Genomic DNA, 25,255 nt, shown 5'->3' with positions numbered 1-25,255 from the left:
TCACCTTTTCATCCTAAGTATCTTTCAGAGATTAATTACTTGGCCATTAAAAATGAATCCAAATCATATCATGCCAACATCATTTACACACAGTTTGGAAGGAGCGGCCCAGGACTTCCTGACAAGGTCATGCTGTCGTTCCTGTGGACTAGACTTGCAGAGGAAGGTGAAAACCCATCAGCCTGGCCTCGCCTGCTGCTCAGGCCCCTTGAGGCTATAGGGAGGGGTTGCAAGGGCTGTCGTGATGGTTTCCTCCTTTTGAGACACTGGCCACCTTCTGACCATTCAAAACACCCAATGGGCGAGGCTGTGATGGGCCTTTCATCTTCCAGTGCGACAGGCCTCTGTGAAGCCATCCCACAAAGCAGAACGACCTCTGGTTCCTGGAGAGTGCGGAGGGGATTTGGGTGGCTAGGGTGCTGTACTAGATAACGCACAGGTTCCTCCCGTGAATCGTCACCGGTTTTGTGAGGGAACACAAAATAATTCTAAGTGTGTATTTAAAAGGTCTTGGGTGATTTTGGAAGAGTCAAAAAGAATTCTAGGTGGAGCCCCTCGCCCCCCCACCCCGGGGGGGGGGCATTCCATAACTTGCAGAGTTCTGCTTGGTTTTTTTTTTCTAGTAGTTTATCTAATCCACCCCACCCCCTCCAATGTTCCTTTTAGGAAAACTCACACTTTAAGAGAGTTAATCAGAGTAATCCCAAAGCAGGCTCGCTTGGCCTGCTTGCCTGAGTGGAGTGCAGAGGCTGGGATTTAACCCGGGGTCAGCAAGATGCAGGTGATGGGAGACCGTGTATGTGGTAGACCTCTTCGGCTCCCAGGGTGCTAGCTTCATGCCGAGGGCTCCTGGGCCTCCCTGGTAACACCGCGGTCTCCTTCAGGTTTTCTCTACAATTTGTCATTTTAAAAATGAGCAAAACCTTATCCTAGATCTTGATTGAATTGGACTTGGCAACTGAAATCAGTACATTTTGGAGAGGGCCAAGTGTGTGTAGAGGAGTGTGTGTGTGTGTGTGTGTGTGTAGGTGAATATTTAAGTCAAATCCTAACATCTTTAATTTGGGAGCACCTTACTAAACGTAACAATAACCATAACCATCATCCTTTTGGCAACACCACAAACGTTGCATCTGTTAAACAGGTACAAATTCACGTGAGGTTTTTTAATTGTACACCATGATATTGGTGGTGTTCATGCTGTTAAGTCCAAACCTTTATCTGTCTGTTATTCTTAATGCTTAATAAACTTTGAATTTTTTCCTTTCTTTCATGTATTTTTGTTGACAGTCTACTAGAAATTAGATTCTGTTCCCAATCCTATCACCAAGAGACCATTTACAGAGATTAATTACATTGATGATAAATAATACTATGTAATCAGTGATACATTACTGTTTATTCAGTACTTTCTGTGCCAGGCACTATGATAAACACTTACGTGGAATATTTGATTTAATCCCATACGAACTCTATGAGGTGGGGGCTGTTGTTATTCCCATTTTATGGAAGAGAAGAGAGAAGGTTTGGGAGGTTAAGCAACTTTCTAACATTATATGGGTAGAGGTGACAGAAATGAATTCTGTTCCATTGGATGGGCATCATTTAGAGAGCTTCTTCCCCAAAACCAGTCCAAAGATTGGTTGGATGTATGAGAATTGACCGGGAACATATCCCAGGACTACAGATCCAGCAATCTCTGAGTCAGTAGGAAGAAAATGAATTGTTGAAGGGCTTCCAGCTAACTCCCATGTGTGGCCAAGGAGTTGGAAGCAAGGATTTACAGACTTGACCTTAATTTGAGTCCATGACTCTTGGAGGATCCATGCAGAAGCTTCAGAATTTCCATAATTACCTGAAATTGTATGCAACTTTTTGTGTATAAACGTATGTTTCTATAGGGGAGAGTCACGGCTTTCCCCACTCCTCCAGGGAACCTGTGATGCAAGATGGAATAAAAACCCCATTTATGGATTTCTAGCAGGGCCGACGCAGTGCAGTGGTGCCCGGCCCTGGCAGCCCATCAGACTCACCTGGGGAGCTCCACACACTGGCCCTGCGTGCGCTGCAGCCCAGGCCAAGGAGCTCAGCATCTTGGGCATGAGGGGAGGGGGCTCTGTGGTGAGGAGCTCGGTGATTCCAATCTGTCAATCAGCAGGCATATGACCTTGCGCAGCACTAAGCATTATTTAACCCAAATCTCCTCATCTGTGAAATGAAGGTATAATCTCCACCTCCGAGGGTTGCAGGGATGACTTCATAACAAATGCATAGTGTCTGGCACATAATAGGCCCTCAACAAGGATCTGCCATGGGGGCTCGGGGAGGGGAGCGTGGGCCGGGAGCAATTTTCCCAATTCACTATCTCAGACCATTTGTTCCTTCCAAGAGGACAGAAAACAATTCTCCTGCTCAGAAGAAGGAGCAGGTAGCCGGAGGTGTGGGAATGAGCGATAGGCTACACAGATGTGGCTTCACATTCTGACATCCCTGAGACATCATCGCTTTGTACACAGGTCGGTGGGCATCCATCCGCTCTGAGGCATCTTCCCATTTAGATCGAGCAGTTACAAGTGAGGGTTCAGATCTACTTTTCTATTTTTTTTTTATTTAAGATTTTTATTTGAGGGGCGCCTGGGTGGCTCAGTCGTTAAGCGTCTGCCTTCGGCTCAGGCCATGATCCCGGGGTCCTGGGATGGAGCCCCGCATCGGGCTCCCTGCTCAGCGGGAAGCCTGCTTCTCCCTCTCCCACTCCCCCTGCTTGTGTTCCCTCTCTCGCTGTCTCTCTCTCTCTCTCTCTGTCAAGTAAATAAATAAAATCTTTAAAAAAAAAGATTTTTATTTGAGAGAGAGAACGCGCATGTGCGCGCACTAGCGGGGGTGGGGCGGTGGGGAGGGGAGGGCAAGGGATAGAGGTGGAGGCAGAGGGAGAAGCAGGCTTCCCGCTGAGCAGGGAGCCCGATGTGGGGCTCGATCCCAGGACCCCGGGATCATGACCTGCGCCGAATGCAGACGCTTAAGCGACTGAGCCACCCAGGCGCCCTCTACTTTCATCATCAAACACCTTTCTCCTCTCTCAGGGGAGTAGGCACAATGACCTTAAGATTCTCTTTGGGTGACCAATTTTATATTTGGCATTCACATCTCTTAGGGGAGAGGACTGCCTCCCCATGCCTGGAGAGGCTTTGGCCTCTAACATGGCAGGAACCGATAGGAAGCCCCGTCATTCACAAGTGCCCAGTCCCCGGGGCCCATCACATGCTGCCCATGTGGGATGGCTCGTCCATTCATACTTAAAATATAACAAAGTGCCCAACCATCAAGCCCCCCTCTTCAAAGCATATGAATTAAGTTCCCTCTTTGAAAATCACTGGCTTAGAAGTCTCTTTGGGCATCTTTAGCCAGGAACTGGGTGAAAATTATTGAAATCTTGCCTTTGTAGTCGGGAGATGGCTTCTTGCTAATAAATCAAAAGGACCTTTTAGAGAAGAAAGACCCGAGTGAAGACAGTGGCAAGATTCCTCCGCCTCTCTGGGCTTTGAGTCAGTGAGGACTTGGGTCCAAAGGCTCCTCTCTCTAGCTCCTTTTCATCCTGCAAAGCCTGGCTCAGTGCCAGGAAACAATAGGAAAAGCTGTCAGTCACTGAGTCCTAAACCCTCAACCTGCCACATCTCATTTAATCCTTATGCTATGAAATAGGTAGTATTATTATCCCTGTTTTGCAGGTGAAGAGCAGGCTCAAGAAAGGAAGTCAGCAGAATTTAAACCCAGGCAGAAAGTGTTTGTGTTCTACACCACTCCACTCCATGGTTTCAGTTCAGTGCTCTGCAAAGGCAGAAGGCAGTTGCCGTGGTTGGGACGGTGAGCGGGGGCCAGGCGAGCCTGGACTGGAATCCCAGATCCATTACTCACCATCCATGTGACATGGACAATTCACCAAGTCACCCTGAATTTTATCTGTAAAATGGGCATCACAGTCCTCTCCTTGTAGGGTTGTTACTAGGATTAAGTGAGAACGTGCTCAGAGTGTATAGGAATTCAACAAATACTCGCTTTTTGTAATAATCATAGTGATTGTTAATAAATGTTGCTTGATTTGATTTCACAGGTGATGTGCTACAACAGAGTTGGACCCTATGTTGCATATTTTAGTGGATGCATTTTCATTCTGGTCATTCGGCCATGTCTTACATTTTTGAAGGGCCTCAAATTAAGATGTTTGATTTGTCACTAAATGAATATATATTCACAGAGATAGAATGATAACTTTTTGAGTAACTTTCTTTGGGCACTTCTTCATCTTTTGAAATATACCCTAAGATTCATAAAACAGAAGTGGCCCTAAGCCTCCCTCCACCTCTGATGGTGAGCAGGATGGGTGTGGGAGAGCTCTGCAGGGAAGGGGACAGTGGAGCAGGGAGAAGAAAAGCAGAAGCTTGTCAGGAAAAGATGGGAGGGACATTCCAAGTAGCAGCACAGAGGCTGAGAGGACAGAACTCTCCTGGGAGTGAGGACTGTTGGAGTGTGGGGTACGGGGGGGGTGACAGGAAACGAGGTATGGCCAGACCATGAATGTCCTTGCACGCCACTTTAAGGCCTTTGGACTTTATCCTGATCGGGAGAATGACATAAGCAGTTCCTGTATTAGAAAGATGATCCTGGCAGCTACTCAGAAGATGGATTGCAGGGAATTAGGAAGAGTTGGAGGCTGAGGGAACTTTCTACGTTAGTCTCTGAACAAGGCTCTAGGGATGAGATGGATGGATAGATTCAAGAGCTATTTAGGGAGCTGGAATCCATGGGGTTTGGTAGAAGAGTCAAGGACAGCTCGAAGGTTTCATGACATGATCTCAGTTGATCAATGGTTCACAGCCAGGGATGCACAGAAGGATCATCCGGGGGAGCTTGTAAAAATACCCATGCCTGCACCACCCTGAGACTTGCAGAATTCTGCGTGGAAGGCCAGCCTGTCCTCCTTAGAAAGCTCTCCCAGTTTTGTTTTGTTTTTGTTTGTTAAGATTTTGTATTTATTTATTTGACAGAGAGAGAGAGACACAGTGAGAGAGGGAACACAAGCAGGGGGAGTGGCAGAGGGAGAAGCGGGCTTCCGGCGGAGCAGGGAGCCCCATGCGGGGCTTGATCCCAGGACCCTGGGACCATGACCTGAGCCGAAGGCAGACGCTTAACGACTGAGCCACCCAGGCGGCCCCAAATCTCTCTTCAGTTTATTCTCCCCTGTGCCCCCTGGTTGAACAACACTACACTGCGCCTCGAAAGACCCTGAGGGGGATGTGGATCAGAAAGCATAACTTCCACTTTTCACTTAAAAAAAAATAAAAATCACTCTAAAGCTTAAAGAGTTCTGAACCCAGACTTTCTGGAGCAGAGCATCCAATTAGAAAACGGGAATACCAGAATTTGTACACACACTTTTTGGACTCCAAGTCATTTATTGTTCTGGATATGCTGATCCTTGCCCATTGGCCTTATACGGTCCTGAGTGTGGCTGATATGCTTGTATTTTATAGGCCCCATATCCATCCACAGCTGCCTGAACAGGAGGGATACCTAACCTCAGAGAAGCGGTTCCATCAAATCAAACTTTGCTGCTCATTTGAATCACCTGGGGGGGGCTTAAAAAAAATCCTAATTCTCAGGTCATACTTCAAACCGATTGTATCAGAATCTGCTGGGAAGGGTGGAATTCAGGCGTCAAGGTTAAAAAAAAATTTCTCAGGTGATTCCAACTGCAGCTTGTGACTCAGTGACCTAAGTTCTTGCTACCCTCAAAGTGGGGGTCATACATCAGCAGCAGCAGCGTCACCTGGGAGCCTGTTAGAAACGTGGACTTTTTGGGTCCCTCCCCAGACACACCGAATCAGAATCTGCATTTTAACAAGATCTCCAGGTGATGCCTGTGCATGCTGCAGCTTGCAAAACACTCCTCTAAACAACCCTGGAGGGACTGAATAAATCAGTGGAGGAGGACATGCAAATGAGTAAAAGTCTTTGCAATCCTACAAAGTCCTTGGCCCTCTCTGATTCCTGCCCTTCTTGATGTTTAATTGTTCAGCCTCCCTTGGATTCAGTGTGATCTCCAGCGTTATAAATATTTCCACCACCACTACCACTACACCTTTTATTGGGCTAATTTGAGTAGGCTTCTGTTTCTTGCAACCATGGGTGCCACGAGACACTAGCTTTTTTAAAATTTCCTTTGGTTGGAATCAACCAAAGTGCTTTGCAGACCGCTTCATTAGCATGGCAGGAGCACTCAAGTCACTGCTGGTGGTTTGGTGCAAGGTCTCAGAAGAGTTTCTCCTAAATGCCATCTTTTTTTAAATTTATTTATTTGAGAGAGAGAGCATGAGCAGGGGGAGCGGCAGAGGGAGAAGCAGACTCCCTGCTGAGCAGGGAGCCCTGACGCGGGACCGGATTCCAGGACCCTGGGACCATCACCTGAGTCGAAGGCAGACAACCGACTAAGCCACCCAGGCGCCTCTAAATGCTGTCTTTTTAGACCAAGCTCACCAGAGATGTGCGGCATTTGCAGGTCAGTCACTATGTTCCTAAGTTGGGCTTGAGGATGCAGCCTGGAAATAGTACAGGTTTTGGAGCTAAGTCAAACCTGGGTTCAAGCCCTGGCATTCACTTATTCAAGAAACAAATACTCATCAAGCACTCACTACGGAGAAGCCCTTTTTAGCTGGTAACGTTATACTTAGTCTTTCTGAGCCTTGGGGTCATCTAATGCCATCTCAGTGTTGGTTGCATTAAACACAATAAGATATATAAAGCACCTAGCAACCTGGAATATTAGATACTCAACAAGTATTAGTTTGTTCCCTCACACTGCCCAACCCCCTTCTACCTTGACCTTGCAGGAGATAAATAAGCTCCTGGGAGTGGCCCAGGATTCATGTCCTCTCTCTGGCCTTTGAAAGTCAAATGAATAACACAACATGCTGAGGCATTTGGCGCTCTAATCCCTGAGGTTAGATTTACTTGTAGAGTTTCCACCATGACATATTACAGGAGAGGGAGTGGATTGAGAAAGGAATCTCGGGGAATTCGCATCTACTACCCTTATTTTAAGATGAGGAATCTGACATTTGTTGGTAGAGCCTGGAGTCCACCCTAGGTTTGCAAACTGCTGTCTATTGCTCATGCAGTAACATCAGCCTTGCGCCTAAGAACCATATCCCATCCATCTTTAATCGTCACTCAGATAAACTGATAAGAGTGGAGGAGCATCATGGACTTTTGAATCCCATAATCACTAATTTGTGAAAGCCTCCCCAAATTTGCATGTGCTTACGTAACCCCAGGATGCTTACTTTACTAACATGGCTTCAAGTTCTTCTAGATGCAACCCTACCACTCAGATAGATTGCAGCCCCCAAACCCACTTCCAGCTAGAAATTCTGAAGCCACGACTGAAAATAAATCCCAGGATATGAAGAGCCGGTTGGGGGCTGTGAGGTTTTCCTGGGGGTTAGTGAAGATGGGCTTCCAGCAGGAGTCCCCAGGGTGCAGTTACAATCCATGTTTCCTTCCTGTGCTGTCCCTCGGGCAGCGTCCGGAGGCTTGAGAGGTGCTCTAGAGGAAGGAAAGACATCCTCATGAACGTCTCACTAGAGGAGGACACACTCCCACAGGATGGGGGTCCCGCCATGCCTGAACACCCTTGCACAGTGGAATGTTCCCTCACCTGTTCCTCACCTCAGCCCTTCCAGCACCCCTGCGAGGTGCTCAGGGTAGAATAAAGGAGGAAACTGAGGGTTAGCCAGAGCAAGTCTTGTCCAAATTCAGACAGCAGGGGGGCAATCTGTGCTGCCAAAGTATATTTTGACGTCCCTCCATTCCCTCAGGGGGCATGTGCTGACCTCGGCCCACCGCCTGTCTCTTCAGTGCCCTACAAACACACCCCAACTTCCTCAGCTCGAAGTAATGAATTCTGAATAAATAAGAAAATAATAAATGCCTTGGCCAGGGGGCTGACTCCCCAGCCTGCACGCTGGTGCTTCTCCACCCACCACCTCTGAGATCAAAGGTCACAACTGGTGAGGGAGAAACCAGGACCCCGCTGATTTTCACCTGAGATAGGACTGCCTTTCCTAAGAAGAATCTTCCCCACCCATAACCTTATTCTCCTCTTCCTATCTCTTCGGCTCACAGCTTTGAAGGGTAGCAAATGAGTGTCCTTTGACAAGGCTCCCTGGACAGCCCAAAGATGCCCCTCCCTGTCCTCCACCCTCCCTACTTCCTGTCGGGGCAGGAGGCCTTGTAGAAATCTCTTCACCCTCCTTTCAGCTTCCCCGGCCCCCTGCTGCTTCCCCCGAACTACTGAGGGATGTGGACGCATACCAAAGCCTCATGAAAAGGTACCCTTAAAAGACCAAAGTGCCTTTCTTTCCTCTGAAAGAAGATGAATTTCCAAAATAGAGGAAAAGCAACTTAAAAGCAGAGAGGAGGTGGGGGACCAGAAAGATGAGCCTTCCCTTGGTCTCACAGTTCTCAGTGGGAAGCCTGGATTGGAGCTATTTGTGCACCAAGACGGCCATGCTCTTCCTGCCTCACCCCTCCCCCTCTCTCCCTCCTGGGTGTGGTAGTGGAGGGGGCTTGTGAGTGGGTGGATGGGGAAGGCAGGTGGGAAAGACCGTAGGAAAATCAAGGGTGGAGATTCAAGGCTCCAGGCAGCTGGATGGGACAGCAGAAGCCCAGACTTCCCGGCCCCCTGACTGTGACTTGCAAACACCAAGGTTGACTCTCTTAAGCAATCCCCATTCACCAACGTGTCTGTGTGAACAGGAAGTCCTGTTCCCACTGGCAGAAATCCACCCCGAGGCACTTGTAGGATCACACAGTAATGTCTGAGTCAGAGGATGCCTTAGAGGTATTTCGTCTGGCAAATCCTTTTCATTTTTCAGACAAGAACATTGTCCAGGGAAGGAAAGTGACTTGCTGAATGTCACACACAGCGAAATACAAGGATAGTGACCCCTCCTTCAGCAGAGCAAACACCCTGTCTCTCTTTTGCTGTTTTCCATGTGGACCCAAGGGGCAAAGGTGATCTGATCCTTGCTTTGCTAATGGATAAGTGGAGGCATGAAGAGCCTGCCTCCCTCAGCGTACTGTCTTACAGGTTTTTAAGTGTCCAAATGCTACCCATTCTTCAAGACAACTTGACATGTCACTTTTCCCATGAAATCTCTAGGCTCCTGGTTGGAAGCACCCACTCCCTCCCCTGAACCCCACCCCAGTTCCAACCCAAGCTGTCCATCCACCCCTTTCTTGCGATGACTAACTCCCTATGATGATACCTTTGTCCACAACCTAAGATGTCAGCATCTTTGAGGGCAGAGATTAGGTTATGGATTGCAACCAAACCTAATTCTAACAAATGCAATGTATAATCCTTATTCTTAAATGCATTCCTGTATGTTTTAAAAGATTTTATTTATTTGAGAGAGAGTGTGTGCAAGCGCACAGCCACATGTGAACAGGGGAGGGGCAGAGAATCCCAAGCCGACTCCTCTCTGAGCACAGAGCCCCACCCGGGGCCCGATCTCACAACCCTGAGATCATGACCTGATGACGGATGCTTAACCAACTGAGCTGCCCAGGTACCCCTGCATTTCTGTATTTTTATATTATTTGTACAGAGTTAAAAAAAAAAAAAAAAAACGGGACGCCTGGGTGGCTCAGTTGGTTAAGCGTCTGCCTTCGGCTCAGGTCGTGGTCCCAGGGTCCTGGGATCGAGCCCCGCATCGGGCTCCCTGCTCAGCGGGAAGCCTGCTTCTCCCTCTCCCACTCCCCCTGCTTGTGTTCCCTTTTTTGATTTATTTGACAGAGAGAGAGACAACGAGAGAGGGAACACAAGCAGGGGGAGTGGGAGAGGGAGAAGCAGGCTTCCCGCTGAGCAGGGAGCCCGATGCGGGGCTCGATCCCAGGACCCTGGGACCACGACCTGAGCCGAAGGCAGACGCTTAACCAACTGAGCCACCCAGGCGCCCCAGGTTTGATTTCTAAATCCTAGCATAACTGAAGTAGGAGTCATTCCTCAATTTGGGGGGAGAAATATTTTTCCCCGCACATTACACTGTGATTCCACGAAGACTACCTTACCACATTGATCCTTTCCCTAAATGATGCATCCATGGACAGATGCTTACCAAGGGCTGCATGGGGGGCTGTGAGCAGGATGGATTAGCCCTGGGGGTAGACAATACAGGGTACATTGTTTGAAGGGACTTTTATTTTATTTTTAAAAAGATTTTTATTTATTTATTTGAGAGAGAGAGAGCCAGAGAGAGAGAATACGAGCGGAGGGGAGGGACAGAGGGAGAAGAGACTCCCCGGGAATGGGGAGCTGGATGCGGGGCTCAATCCGAGGACCCTGGAGATCATGACCTGAGCCAAAGGCAGACTTTTAACTGACTGAGCCACCCAGGTGCCCCTGAAGTGATTTTTAAAATGATAATGTCAATGTTCTCTGTTTTTATGGTAGAAAATTTTCAGTTTTTATCAAATACAATAGGAATTATGATGGATTTTCTGCTGAAGGTATTTTAGTGGAAATTTTTGACTGTGGAGACTTTGAAACGCTGTTAGACAAATCCTGAAGGGAAACAAAAACGTGGAAAGTACTGCAATTTCTGTAATTTACTGAGAAGTGAGATATTTCATGTATCTCTGCCAAACTTGCCCTGATGAAGATAGTAAAATTCCTGTTTGTAAAACTGTTACTTTGTGTGAAAGAAAGTTTCAGAATTAAAATTGGCAAAAAAAAAAAAAAAAAAAAATCAACCGGGAGTGAAGAAAATAGCCCTGACAAATCTACCTACTGAACGTGAATTTGCAAAGACTAATCTTGACAAAATCACTGACAAATTTACAGAAGTTAAGGGACAAACAGACTTTGTAATATTATTCTTCATTAATTGCAACAGACAAAACATGCAGGTGTATGCTTTTATCCTTTACAAGAAAATACCTCAATATAATTTTTAAACGTATTAATCTGGTACTATTCTCCTTTTGCCATATATTCTTTTTGTTGTTACTGACATGATTATGTGTATGATATTCAAGGAGAGAAAAATTTTGCAGTTTTCTGCCATTATTATTGGTTTTAAAGTAATTGTGTTGTACAGAGGAAAGGAGGCTAAAAGTGATCCATTCTGAGTACATCCCTGGGTGCTCCCCCACCCCTCCTCTGCCCCCCCGCCCCCTCTCCCTGCACCCCTCCCCCCGTGGTGAACACAATTTCCTCTCGATCCTCCAACAAGACTTGCCTCACCCATCCCTCACAGCATCTTGGAAGTGAAGCTCCTATGAGGCTATGTTTCTGGCCATTTAAGGTTTATTAGTTGTGTCTTCCCTATTAAACTGTAATCGCCTTGGCTCTGGGTCCTTGTCCATTTTTATGATGTGAAAGGAGAGATACAATATCCTCCCTTGGAATCCCCTGTATGAGAGGGTTTCTCCACCTCCACACTACTGATATTTTAGGCCAGAAATTTCTTTCCTGTGAGGGCCACCCTGTACGTCGTAGGATGTGCCACATCACCCCTGGCCTCTCCCCTCCAGATGTTGGTAGCACTCCCCCCCCAACCCCCCACCCCAAGGCGTGACCACCAAAATTGTCTCCAGAGATGACCCCGGTTGCAAACCACTATTCAGACTGAGAATCTGCAGCTTGTAGTTGAAATGGGCGTGGAAGAAGCCCTCCTCTATGTTGTTGAACTTGGACAAGGCTCCTAGCATCGCTGAGCCTCTGTTTTCTGCATCTGTAAAGTTGGAATAAGAACATCTATTTTGTTTTGATGTGAGGTTCCAAAAAGATAATGTACGTGAAAATAACTTGTATGCTCTAAATCTATTTGCGGTTGTGTGAGGTCATGATTATAAAGAGGTCAAAATTTTTACACTGCAATTCAGTGGTGGGGGGAAAAATGCTGCTCTTAAAAGGATCTATAATTGATTTCATCTTTATTTGAGTCCCCAGAAAACTTAATTGGCCAATTAAGTGTAATTTCTTCTTTTCCCATTTAAAACCTCCTTTCCATTCAACTTGATCTCTTTGGGTTAATAATTCAATCAATTCAAGATATAAACGTCCAGGGCAGTTTCCCTCGAGATACCCCTCCACCTTCTCTTTCTCCAGATTGTGTCTGGGTCGGGGCGGAACTTAGGAGCCTACGGTAATGGGGGGTAGTCTCAGTTCCCCGAGTTGGCCACAAGTCGCCACTGACCTGTGGGCTGCTCTGAACTGTTACTGGGCATCTGCCTGGGAAACAGTCCCACCTTGTCCTTTGGAGCTTTGTGTTTGGTCCCCACTCCCTGCAGCCATCTTATCTACCCTCCAGATCTACTTAGGTCCTTCATTTCTTTCAGCCTCTGCGTCTCCTGGAGGCCCGGGAACTCCCAGGTGTGCTGCGGGCACCGAGCTGGAGCCTGAACGTCTCTGCAAGTCGGACCTCTGGCCCCCTTACCTGGACACCTTCCTCAGCCCCGGTGCCATGCTGGGTGCATTCTGGGCCGATCAGGGGCTATCTAAGACATTTACATTTCCCAGGGGTAAGTTATCATATTTTCCCATTGCAGTGCTTCTAAATTCATGCTAAACATTTTTCACCCCTCCTACCCTCCAAACCCCAGGGCTCGACCTTGATTTGGGGAGCAGAAACACCCCCATCTCAGGCCTATAACCGACTCCCCCCCTCCAGTGGCACTGCGGCCAAAGGGCTGCTAGGAAGAAAACAGGTTTATCAATACGAGAACGGACACTGAGATGTATTTCAAAACCATGAGCAGTTACAGCAAAGGCTCCGGGCCAGGTGACGGGAAAGAAGAATCCTCTGAAAATGAAAAGCATGCCCCAAACTGTCTTCATACTGCAGCCAACTCTCCTCCCACACAGAGACAACCTCCTGCCCTTGAAAAGCAAAACCTTGCCCTTCCTAGTTTCTCTGCCTCCGTTTCCCTTCCGCCTTCTTTTTCCATTGCCATTGCCATTGCCTTTCTCTCTGGACTTGGTTTCTGGCGTGGTTTGCTCTTGGGAGTTGCCCCCTGAAAAGAGGCCCTTGGGTTAGCCGAGGGCTCCCTGTTTGCTTTCCTGTCTTTTCTGGGGAAGCCGGGCTGACACAGCTGCTCTGGCAACCAGTGTTTCCAAGGAGAGCCGCCAAGCATGTGGAGCCTCCACAGGGAGAGCTGGGACAGCATCTCCTCATGGAGAAGCCATTCCAGGGTGTTTCTTCAGAACCATCACCAAGGGCCAAGACAGACTCCAGACTTACTCACCAGCCTCAAGAGCCTCAGGAAGCAAGTCCCAGTGGCTCCATCAACAGCTTCCTCTGAAAATTCATATCACAACCTGTTCAGGGCCAACTATGCATTCTCGGTAGCACCCCCAAACTTATGCTACAAGTACGCACACACGGACACGTCTCCCCTTGGACTCTGTGAAGAAGCCTGGATTAATATAATGGAACTTCCTCTGCCACATGGACTAAAATAACTCTGGCATCCCCTTCTGGGTGGATTTTAATTAGGAAAGACATAGCATTTAAGTTATGCTTATTACTTTCAGTTGCTTATACAGGCTGTGGATTTAGGAAAAAGAAATGGAAGTCACGTGCACTGGATTTTCTAATGGGATGGATCTGGAAGGGGAAAACATGCCAAAGGAATATTTAATATCTTTCTCTCCTTCTAGGCAGCCTGGCTGAGAAAGGAGGTCCAGGTTCTACTCTCATCATCATTACTAACATTCCAAGTGCCTACTCTATGCCAGAACTCTGGCTAATAAGCATTTTATAAGCTTCATCTTATTTAGTCAAAAGAATTACAATTTAGCCAACAGACCCTATTGGGGACCATCTATTTCTAGGGGAGACCAAAGATGTGCACTTAGCATGAATTAGGGGTTCCTTCCTAGAGCTACCATATACCTATCTAGTGCTGGCTGTTAACCATACATATGTGATGAATCAATGTTTAAATAAATGAATGACTGAATGTAGTAGATGTGCTCAGAATGAATCAAATACAGAAGAATTATGTGTAAGAATGGAGTCTGTCACCCCGCTGGGCTATCTCGGCCACAGACCTTGCTTTTGAGTGGACCAGATAGTAGCATATCATTCCATTCCACAATGGATGGATAACTTTTTGGTGGAGCTTAAAGTTTGGAATGGAGCTTAAAGTTTGGAAGAATAGAGAGAATTTTTCTTCCCCAAATTTTTATTGGTATCTCAAAGGGGATAAACTTTTAGGACACAGTTACGATTTTAGGCAAATGATTTAGCCCATCTGACTTTCTATTTCCTCAACTATAAAGTGGCTATAATAATATCTACCAAAGAGAGTTTTCTAAAGATCATAAAAGATCAGATATGTAGCCAGGGATTTGGGGCTCAAATATATTAAATGGCTTTACCATCATTACCCATTCAATTATTCAACAAATATTTGAATATTATGGGCCATACCATATTCTAGATGCTAGGAATACCCAGTGAAATAGATAGACAAGGCTCCTTAGTGGGTCAGGGGAAACAAACAATAAACAAATAAACAAGATAATTTCAGATTATAGTAAACACCATGAAGAGAGTAAAGGCAGAATGAAAAGGCCATGCTGGGGGCAGGGTGGGGAAACTTTAGATGAGGTCCTGGACCTCTCACAAAAAAAGTGACTTTTCAGCTGAGATCTGAATCAAAGGGGGAAAATGCCATACCTAGGCTTTTCCTGGGGGGAAGAGAAGTTCAGTTAACAAAAATGGCACAGGCAAAGGTCCTGAGGCAGAACTGACTATGATGTGGAGACAGACAGAAGATCAGTGAGCTTAGTGAGTGAGAAGGGCCCTGGACAGGGCTAGAGAGGTAGGCAGATGCCAGATCATGGAAGGTGTTACAGGACCTGGCGAGGAGTTTGGATTTTATTCTGAGAGCTGTGAAAATATTTGGAAAGCTGCAGCAGGGGAGTGGTATGTTCTGATTTACATTTGAAAAGATCCTCTGGCTGCCATATGGGGAGTGAATTATTGGACCTATATATGAGTTAAGTGGAATAGTTGAGGGCAGAGGTGATGGTAGCCCGGAGTATGGGTAGCAACTCTATGGAAAAGCTTGCATCCAGATGGTGAGTAAGGGAACTGGGACTAGAACCGGGCTTACAGCAGCGTCTGTCCCTCTGACCCACTGTGTGCCAACATAAATATTCTTGCTTGCTTGCTTGCCTTCTTGCCTTCCTTCTTTTCTTCCTTTAGATTTTATTTATTTGAGAGAGAAAGACACAGAGAGAGCATGAGCCGGGGGGGGGGGGGGGGGGGGGCGTGCAGAGGGAGAAGCAGACTCCCTGTTGAGCAGGGAGCCAGACTCGGGGCTTGATCCCAGGACCCTGGAATCATGACCTGAGCCAAAGGCAGACGCTTAACTGACTGAGCCACCCAGGTGCCTCTCTGCTTCTCTTTTTTAAATGGATTTAACATTTAATAGTGCTTCCTACAGAGCCATAAGGTCGCTGGGAGCTGCTGAGGTCTACACGGGAACAAGAATAACATGCTGGTGGGATAGCACCCTTGTCAGTGTACTCAGGGTTTGGTGTCCTGGAGTGCTGGACATGAAAGGGGCCAAGAGAGGCCAGGGAGGGCAGAAAAAGAGGGGCTAGCAAGGTCTTGGGGTTCCTGCAGGGAATGGGGCTTCTGAGGCATGCATAGGAAGGGTTACACTCAAGGAGGAGGAGGCCCATTTCTACTCGAGCTCAGTGACCTTGTTGGCAGCACAAGGACAGAGAATCTATGTGGAGACCGTCGGGAGAGAGAGGGTCAGCAGGAGCCTGGAGCCTGCAGAAGGACTGGGTGGGAGCATGCCCTCCACTTTGGAAACCTGAAGGGAAGTTCCCCCAACCCCCAAACTCTTCTCAGCAGTTCACGTGCTCTTTGGAGGTAAGGAGGAAAAGGTGCGGTCACTTCCGGATGCTCTGTGTTTCTCAAGTCCTGTGTGCCTCTCCATCATTACCTTTGAGACCTCTTACCATGATTCTTTGTTTGTGGGTGGGTCTCCCCATGGGATAGGGGTCCCCTTGGAAGCGGTCTTATCTCCTTTCACACCCTTACACCATGTCAAAGGAGCTGGTATGCAGTGCGCAGTCAGCAGACACTTGCTGAGTTACCCAATATATGACATTTCCCAGAAGCACAGAGCCGAAGAATTGCTCTTCGTTGGGTTCTAAGAATTTATAAATCAGCAAGCCCAGGGATTCTTAGCCTTCGTGAGTCACAGATCCTTTTGAGAAAATAATGGCAGCCATGGACCCCAGAAAAATCCATACCTGGAACCCGGATGTCTGACTTTCCCAGTCTGTGTCCCTTCCGCCGTGGCTGGGCAGAGCCAGCTAACATGGAGACTCTGTCACAGTCGTCACACAGAGGGTGCAAAGATAATAATCAGAAGCACACCAAGAACTGGCCCTGGGGAGAATTCTTAGAAAACAGATGATTGCAGAGATACAAAGCTGGGCTGCAGGGATCACGCTATGCCTCCTCTGGGCGGGCCAGGAAGAGTCTAAAGGGTATTTAAGTCCTGAAAGTTAGTGACAACTCAGTTGTCACCAAGAACAGGGCAGTAATACCAGCTGTGTGTTCAGGGATCCAAACTTAATTGTAAGCACTCATTAGCTCATTTTCAACCTCCTGGGTACAAACACCTCGAAGCAGCGAAGCTCTGTCTTTGCATATAGATTTATTTGGGACAAAGCCCCAAGGGGATGCAGGGCTTTGGAGGCTCCTCTGGGTGGCTAACACAGAAGGAAACACAGATTTCTGCAGGTTTATCCCACCCCCTCCCGCTTAGTGAGAGACAGAGAGACAGAGTCAGAGAATGTGCTGGAAGACATGAAGAAGGAAGAAGGAGCTGAGAGTGTGGTGGGAGAAGAGGAGGAATGGGAATACAATTTCCGTACAAATCTGTGGGTCTTTACAGCCCCCAAACCCTTTCTGACTCAGAAAGTCACAGAAGCCTCCAGCCCTGTTCGTAGTGGCTGAGAAGACCCGGCAAAAGAAGTAACATTCCCTGTAACCATCCTGGCTGTTTTCTTCCTTCAAGAGCCATAAGGCTGGGTCCACAGGAAAACAGAACCAAACAAAACACACTCAAAAAAAGAGAACTCACTTCCCTCTGAGGACTGTCATTAAACACCAGATGTCCAGTTGGGAGAGACTCTAAGCCAAAACAGCTGTGCTTGAGCTACCAAGCCTCCTCTCTCCTTCCCGGCTTTTCAAACCACAAGTCCCTGTGCCTGTCAGTCTGATGGGAGCTTCCCCTCCACCCGATGTGCCATCATGTGAGTCCCTGCCTTTCGAGCTACAGTGATGGGTGGGGGTGATCCTGCCACTGTCACACTCTCCCCTTACGGGGGACTCCCTCCCTTCTCCAGCCCTCCCTGCCCACCCCCCTCCCACACCTGGCAAATTTGTGTTCAGTCCTATTCAGCTCAGAAGTTACCTCTTCCATGTTGCTTTTATCCCAAGACTCACTTTTTCCTCTGTGCTTGAGGATAAGGACAGCTAACATTTATATATCTATTGTGTATCCACCATGTGCTACTTACAGCCTCTTCAGTCTCAGAACTAGGAATAGCTGAGATTCTTCTTCAGAACTCCTCTGCATTTATCTTGGCACTCTGAATCATTTAACTAACCATATTTCCTTTCTTTATTGCCTTGGATGCTAAGAAGCCCAGAGCCACATTTGTGACCCATTCATCACTAGCGAGGATACATGGATACTCCTACGATGTGATCGGGGTGGCTAACCTTATCTCTTGTTTTCCCTCATGTTTCCTATCCTTGCTTTTTCTTCACCCTCATTTTCTTTTCTTTTCTTTTTTTTTTTAAAGATTTTATTTATTTATTTGACAGAGAGACACAGCGAGAGAGGGAACACAAGCAGGGGGAGTGGGAGAGGGAGAAGCAGGCTTCCTGCTGAGCAGGGAGCCCGATGTGGGGCTCGATCCCAGGACCCTGGGATCATGACCTGAGCCGAAGGCAGACGCTTAACGACTGAGCCACCCAGGCGCCCCCCTCATTTTATTTTCTGCTTAAAAAAAGTCATTGGATTACTTTTTGCTTTGTGTGGGGAAACTCAAATCCTGTCTGAAATGGGTCATGATGCAAATAAAAAGTAAAAGGTGTGGGCGCCTGGGTGGCTCAGTCGGTTAAGCGACTGCCTTCAGCTCAGGTCATGATCCTGGAGTCCTGGGATCGAGTCCCGCATCGGGCTCCCTGCTCGGCGGGGAGCCTGCTTCTCCCTCTGACCCTCTTCCCTCTCGTGCTCTCTATCTCTCAAATAAATAAATAAAATCTTTACAAAAAAAGTAAAAGGCGTTGTCTATATAGCTCTGTAATTTTCATAATAATCTTGCAACTTTTTTTTTTTAAGATTTTATTTACTTGACAGAGAGACACAGCGAGAGAGGGAACACAAGCTTCCCGCAGAGCAGGGAGCCCGATGTGGGGCTCGATCCCAGGACCCTGGGATCATGACCTGAGCCAAAGGCAGACGCTTAAGGACTGAGCCATCCAGGCGCCCCATAATAATCTTGCAACTTTCAAGGCAACTCTCAAGGAGCTCAGAGTTTGCATAACTTATTCAAGACCATGCAACTTTTGAATCAAAGAGCCAGGAGTCAAATCCTTATCTAACTGACTTCAAAGCTCATGCTCTTGACATATAATTGCTTATACTTAGTGAGCACTAGCTCTGTACCTGATTTCATGCCGTGTCCTACACATATTATCTCATTTATTCTCATGACAACCCTAAGACGCAGCTACTCTTATCACAACTATTAACAGGTAAAGAAAGTAGGATTCAGAAAGATCAAATCATTTGCTCAAAGTTGCTCAGCATATTGAGATTCAAATCTACGAGGCCTGAACTTCGAGTCTCTGCACTCTTTCCAGAATCTCTAACTTATAACAGAGATAAGCATGCAAAGAAAAAAAAAATCGGATTCCTAATGAAATGTTTGACTTCTTCTGAGTGTCCCCATTGCCTGGTTACATCACAAAGGCTTATCAACTGACAAATCCTATTGGAGCAATGGGTGTCTGGCTAGAAGTAGGTATTTCTGAGTTTCACAGCTCTTTATGGAGCAGATGGATCAAAAGCACAAAGTCTGTGTTCAGCACCGGATTTTAAATGCCAGCCTGAGCACTGACAGCGAGGAAGATCACGAACTACCTAGCGCCCAAAGGGTGGAAAGAAAAGCCTTTGGAAACGGCGGCCCTGCTCCCAGGCGCCATCTGGCAGTAGGGATGAGGAACTGCTCCCAGAAAGAAACCTACCTGCATAATGAAAATTCCCAAGTACCGCTTACGGGGGCTCTAGTGCGCTGAGGGCTTAATTGCATAAGTGAGAAACTTGAAACTCACAGTAATAAGGAATTTGCCAAGTGGTTGGACCGCCATTTATTTAGCCTATCTGGGCCTTTATTTCCACTGTCCCGTGCAAACTCTCAAAAGTCGCATTCCTTGGTGGCTCCGGCCTTCTCCAGCCCTTCACGGCTGGAATCGGGAATGTGCCCCACTCCATAATGAGGCACTTGTGGGGACAGGCAGCAAACATGTCAGCAGTGAGGACTACTAGGGCCGTTGTCCTCTGTGTGCCCACACAGTTGGCCCAATTCACAGTAGGGGCCTCCTGCCCTGGACACTATGTCTGAGGCTCTAGCCCAGAGTTTCAGTCAGCTCAGTTGGGCCTTATGAGCCCCTATTGCTCCCACCAGCCCCTCTCCCAGGGAGTGGGGAACGCCGGGTTCTTCTCCCTAGTTCACTGATTATTGACGTGGCACTGTCATGGATCACCAAAAAAGCCAGCCCCGAACCACATCACCGCCCTCGGAGTGCAGTTTGGAACTCTGGTGTTGACGATTTCCCACATCATGCCTAGAGTTATCCATTAGCTGCCTGGGCTGCCCATAGGGGAAGAGCCCCCGCCCCTAAGCTGGCTCCCCTCAAGCTGTGCTCTTCCTGGCCCCACAGTCACCAGGGACAAGACAGTGAAGGCTGCCGATTAATTCTTACACAATTGCTATTGTCCTTTGAGAAATGTGTGGAGTGGATGGAAAGGGGCCAGAAATCTGATAGATCAAATGTTGCCTCGCTTTTCCAAAAGGGGCAATGATGGATCCTTGGTACTTCAGTAAGTATAACATTCTTTAGAAGCAAATGATGTGTGAACAGTAAAGAAATAGTGAATAATAGGAGTTGGGAAAATTCGCTGTGAATAAATCATGTAAAATTAACCAACTTTCCTTTTTATTTTTTTAAAGACTTTATTTATTTGACAGAGACAGCGAGAGAGGGAACACAGGCAGGGGGAGTGGGAGAGGGAGAAGCAGGCTTCCCGCGGAGCAGGGAGCCCGATGCGGGACTCGATCCTAGGACCCTGGGATCATGACCTGAGCCGAAGGGAGATGCTTAACAACTGAGCCACCCAGGTGCCCCACCAACTTTCCTTTTTAGAAAAAGGTGTCTTACTGGTAGATTTTGGAAGCTACAGACGCAGTTTGGAAGTAGAAGTGCCCAAACTAGTTAATGGACTAAATGTCCCCCGGAGGGGAGAGCCTGCAGAGCCCCAGAAGGCAGGTCTGTGCTCCGACTTGGGCCAGTAATGTTGTCTATGACTCCAATGAAACAAACAAAAGCATACTTACTGATGCCAGGATTCCAAATTATTTGGCATCTTGGAACAACAACAAAAATCAAGAAAATTAAATTTAATTAGTGAAAATGAAAAGCCTTACACCTACTTGAAAACAATCAGATACAGGAAAGAGTAGCCAGCAGTTCAAGAAAAAGACTCAGGGTTCTGAGGACTACAAACCAAGGGCGAGTGAGCAGTGGGATGCAGGGGCCTGGGAAGCATTGCCCCGGGGGCTCCGGTTTGCATACAACAGAGCAAAGGCTTCTGAAAATCCACCCTTCCACAAAAGCAATGAGAACACTGGCAAAAATGATCAGAATCAACATTTTCCGAACTCTGGAAAGTAACCAAAGTCTTGCAACAATCCAAAGAGTATTTATTCAGGAAAAATGGCTGCATCTTCATCAACAAGAGTGTGCTTTGTGGCAGTTTACCTATTCCCACCCACTGCCCTTAGATTTATATAAGTATAAATATATATGATATATGAAGATACAACTATGTATATTATATACGAGTATGGGCATATTACTAAGATAACGTGTATAGAACATCTTAGCAATGTGCCTGGTACACAGATACCACTTCATAAGTATTAGCTTATTAATGACCCTTTTCCCTTTCTTCCCTTCCTTTATCAGTTCTGCCTTCATACATGCTCTGTTGCTAGGTCCCCTTCATTCTTCTTCCTAATTTCCACAGCAGCCGGCAAGAATGGTGGCCTCCTGCGTCCAGGCCAGGGCTCCCATTGATACGTCTGGCTCAGGCTAGGTTGTCTCCGGGAAGGGAGAGGCAAATGTGAATTATAACCAAGGATGAGAACCAAGATTCATGCGCAAAGTGGGGCTCAGACCCTGGACGTACGCTAGTGTAAGGCACTGGACAGAATGTGAAGGAAAGCAGAAGTGAAGCAAGGAGGCGGCGGACAGAGGGCGGAGGGTGCGGCCGGGATGGAGGAAGGGCACGCAGCGGGGGCGGCGTGGTGTCGGGTCCTGGGTTATCTTTCCCATCTCCCTCCATCCTCAAGTCATCCTTTCTCCTGTGTCTTCATCCGTCCGCTTTACTGTTTGGACAGTTGCGGTTGTTTTCAAGTTGTGTTCCATAGAGATACACCCAAGGCTCTTCCAGCGTCTCATTTGATTTTGGAAAACCTATATCCAATTTGCCATTTGGGGAACTGTAAGAAGGTGAGAGAGAGGTCTAGTCGGTGAAGACTCCTGTTTCCACCCGCTTCAGTCACTGTTTCATGGTTCGGCTTCATTTTTATTTTAACTACTGGGGTTTTCTCCTGAAATTTAGTTTTATTAAGAGCTTTTGCTTTCATCAAGTTTGGCTTTGCACTGGTCTATTGCAATCTTGCCAGAGGGCATCTCTGCCTTTTTCTTTCACTATTCTTTCCTGCACTCCACTCTGAATAAATCATGCTAAATATCTTCTTCATTAAGTTCCCTCCTCCTTGCTCCAGAATATCGATTGACTTTTTGTCATCCTCTGAGCAAAGGTCAAACCCTTGGCTGAGCCTCTGGGGCCCTCTTCAATCAGAATGAAAGGAATGGGATGATGCCTTATGCTGTTAGGATCCTTGATGCATGGCACACACTAAGTAAATAGCCACTTCATATCTATGATTGTTCCTGAAGGGAACCTCTGCATTCTCCCATCTCCTAGAACACTACCTTGCACACAGGAATAGTACCTTGTAAATCAAATGAGACTTTTCTCCTGACAGCAGACTTCCTGCGTCTGTACAATAAAGCTTCAAGTTGGGGGAATGACCTAGTGATGTTTAGGAAGGGTCTTGAATTCCTGTCTTCGGTGGAAAATAGTATGGTGATGTTTAGGAAGTGCCTCCAACTTCTATCTTCTGTTGTCTGGAAAGATACCTAGTTCTGGTTGGCCTACAAATATAACCATGGGGATGACCTAACCAAAGATCCCTTGAGTGCTTCATCATTACACCTGGCTCTTGATGACCCCTTGTGGCAATCTGTCACCATGCAGAGGTTACCAAGATGAACAGACAGCTGTCCTCCCGTGGGTGCCTAACTCTGAGCCAACTATTTCCCATGCATTAATCCATGCATCCCACCACAATCCTCTTAGGGAGCCACTGTGAGTTTTACAACCTGTTCTAAGTAACATAGCTAACAAGTGGCAGAACAGTGACTTGAATCCAGGCAGATTAGAGAGTTGGTTAGGCTATCAGGCCCCCCAAATTACTTTAGATATTCAGCCTAGAGGCCATCAGTTGATTAGGATTCTCACAAAAAGGTTACAGCCCACATTAAATTCCTGTATGGGGAACTTGGACTTGACAGCACCAGTATTTTCAAGAATCTTAAGAAATATCTGAACTTCTGAAATGCTGCATTCAATGAGAACTGGAAATACATCGAAATATCTCAAAGTCTTATTTCCAATTGCATTAGCGAAAGTGAGATTTTTTTTTTTTTAAGCAGGTGAGTAATTTTTTTTTAAAAGGAGTTTGTGCTCTTAGCCCCGATGCTAACATGACCAGAGACACTGTGGTGGGTATACAAAGATGAATTAAAAGATGGGACTTCTGGAATAATGGAGTAATAAACTTGGGAGACTTTCTACCCAGCAAAATAAAAATTTGAGAAAATGATTTTAAACAGCCATCCCTTAAAGTCTCTGGAAAGCGTCCCAAGGGTATACAGCAAAAGAAAACCTTCTTTCAGGAAAATCTATAAAATCTCAATTAAGAACAGCGCAAGTCTGTGGCATCTGAGCCTTGTTCTGCTCCATTGTCCTCCCCACTAGCCCCATGTTATGGAAGCTCTACCTGGGTCATGTGCAGCCACAGGGCTCCAATGTCCCTTAGACCCTAGTCTGGGGCTGTGGTTTGACTTCTGAAGGGGCAGGATGCTGATGTTTCTCAGTTCCCAGCCCCATTTTGTGGAAGTTCTATTCTAGATAGGCATGCCAAGAGGACTGGGTCTCCTTTTCTTTATCTAGCCCCTGGTAGGGCAGAAGCTCTGCTCCAGTCATGGTAAGTCAGTGGTACTGGGGCCCTGTTTGCCTACACTCTAGCTTCCTTGCAGGGCAGAAATTCCATGCTGGGAAGGGCAAGCTGAGAAGACAAAGGATTCCCCTTCCCCTGGTACCCCCTCATAGAACAGGATGTCATCCTGGGGAAAGAGAGAGGGTCTCTGAACCAGCTCCAGTGCAGTAGTGGAGGGGTTCTGCCTAGTGGGAAAAGCACACCCTTCGGAGGAAAAGCTCCACAGCTCTGCCTTAGGGGACTGACTTTATTTGGAATAAAGTATGGAAGACTCTGTGACGATGAACATTGTTGAAAATAATGGCCATCTTTGTGGAAAGCAAAAGGAGACTGGTATCCATCTGCATGATACAAGCAAAATGGCAGGGCAGGCAGAAATTTAACAGGGAAAACCAGGGAAAGAGAAAGCCAAGAAGAATTCTCCTTCGATCCCAGTCAACTCTGGGGGTCAGGAAGGCTGGACTGCGCTGCACCCCTCAGGAGCAATCAGAGTGGGATGAAGACAGAAGTCCTTAGGAACTTTGAGAGGAGCCGTTTTGGAGTAGTAAGGGGAGATACCGGATCAGAATGGGCACAAGGGTAAAGCGCGAGCAAATGTGAAGAGAAGTGGAGATAGTTTGTCTGAAGGAAGCGTGAGGAATCAAGAGAATAGGGTGGAGTTCCACAGGGGTGTGGGATCATCAGAGTAGTTTTGCTAGTTTGTAAAGTTTTTAAGATGAAAGCTTTTGCACGATGTTTGTGTGTAGACGGGATGGATCAAATTAAGAAGGGGCAATTAATGATGTGCAATAGTAGGGCTATTGCCTTCGAGAGAGAGAGGACCAGGTGCACATGAAGAGGCCGGCCTTGCAGAGGAGGGGCACACTTGCTCCGTTGAACCAAGAGCAGAAGCAAACACTGAGGCTGTCACAAGCACATGTATCGAACTGGCAGCAGCCCTTCCATGTGACGGCTTTTACTTTAACCACCAAAGTGGAAAGACAAGAATAGGAAATCTGGGGAGAGAAGGGGCAGACCAAGCTCACCAGATAGAGAGAGAGACATTAGGAATCCGAGGCATCACAGTGCACCCTTTCGAAGCGAGTTATTCATTTAGAGTGACAGCAGTTTGCTCCACATTGTGGTTTCCCATGGCCATTCTTGGGGGCGCTGGGGTAGGAAACCGTTCAGTCTGTGAGACGGATGTGATGAAGAGAGAAAGGTGATGACACTGATAAATCATGAAATAGAAGCCATAAAGAGGTAAGTGATGTCAAGAGAGGGCCAATCAACAAAAGAAAAAAGTAAGTCATTGGACTCATAGGTCAGAGGCCTAGAAATTGGATTTGCAAAACCATGAGTTTTGGAAGGGGTGCAGGTATTTGACAATGTCTGGGGCAGGATCATGGGCATGTGAGTTGAGGTACAGTTGAGAAGTTCACTGAGTTGATGTGTAAGGCGTTGGGTGAGCAGCCTCCCTGCAGATACAAGTTATTACGCTCGATGGCATTGATCACAGGAGACAATGACCGTGAA

The 25,255-nt window shown here is 47.0% G+C and overlaps 1 protein-coding gene across 2 annotated transcripts in view; it reads right to left on the bottom strand.

Moving 5' to 3' along the window:
- Window positions 1–25,255, bottom strand: part of MMD (monocyte to macrophage differentiation associated) — a 72,730-nt gene that overhangs the window by 533 nt on the left and 46,942 nt on the right. The window contains exon 8 of one of the 2 annotated variants that reach the window (XR_012375519.1): window positions 7,338–7,599. The exons of the other annotated variant lie outside the window; for it this stretch is intronic. The gene's annotated coding sequence lies outside the window, so the exon portion shown is untranslated. The remainder of the gene's footprint in view (window positions 1–7,337; window positions 7,600–25,255) is intronic. 2 annotated transcript variants of the gene reach the window in all.

This window comes from Callorhinus ursinus, unplaced genomic scaffold (genome assembly GCF_003265705.2).
Source record: "Callorhinus ursinus isolate GAN/ISIS: 27379988/994484 unplaced genomic scaffold, GSC_fseal_2.0 scaffold52, whole genome shotgun sequence".
In the NCBI taxonomy this organism is placed as follows: Eukaryota; Metazoa; Chordata; class Mammalia; order Carnivora; family Otariidae; genus Callorhinus; species Callorhinus ursinus.
Note: the sequence above shows the minus strand (reverse complement) of the source record. Positions and strands in the feature narration are given on the sequence as shown.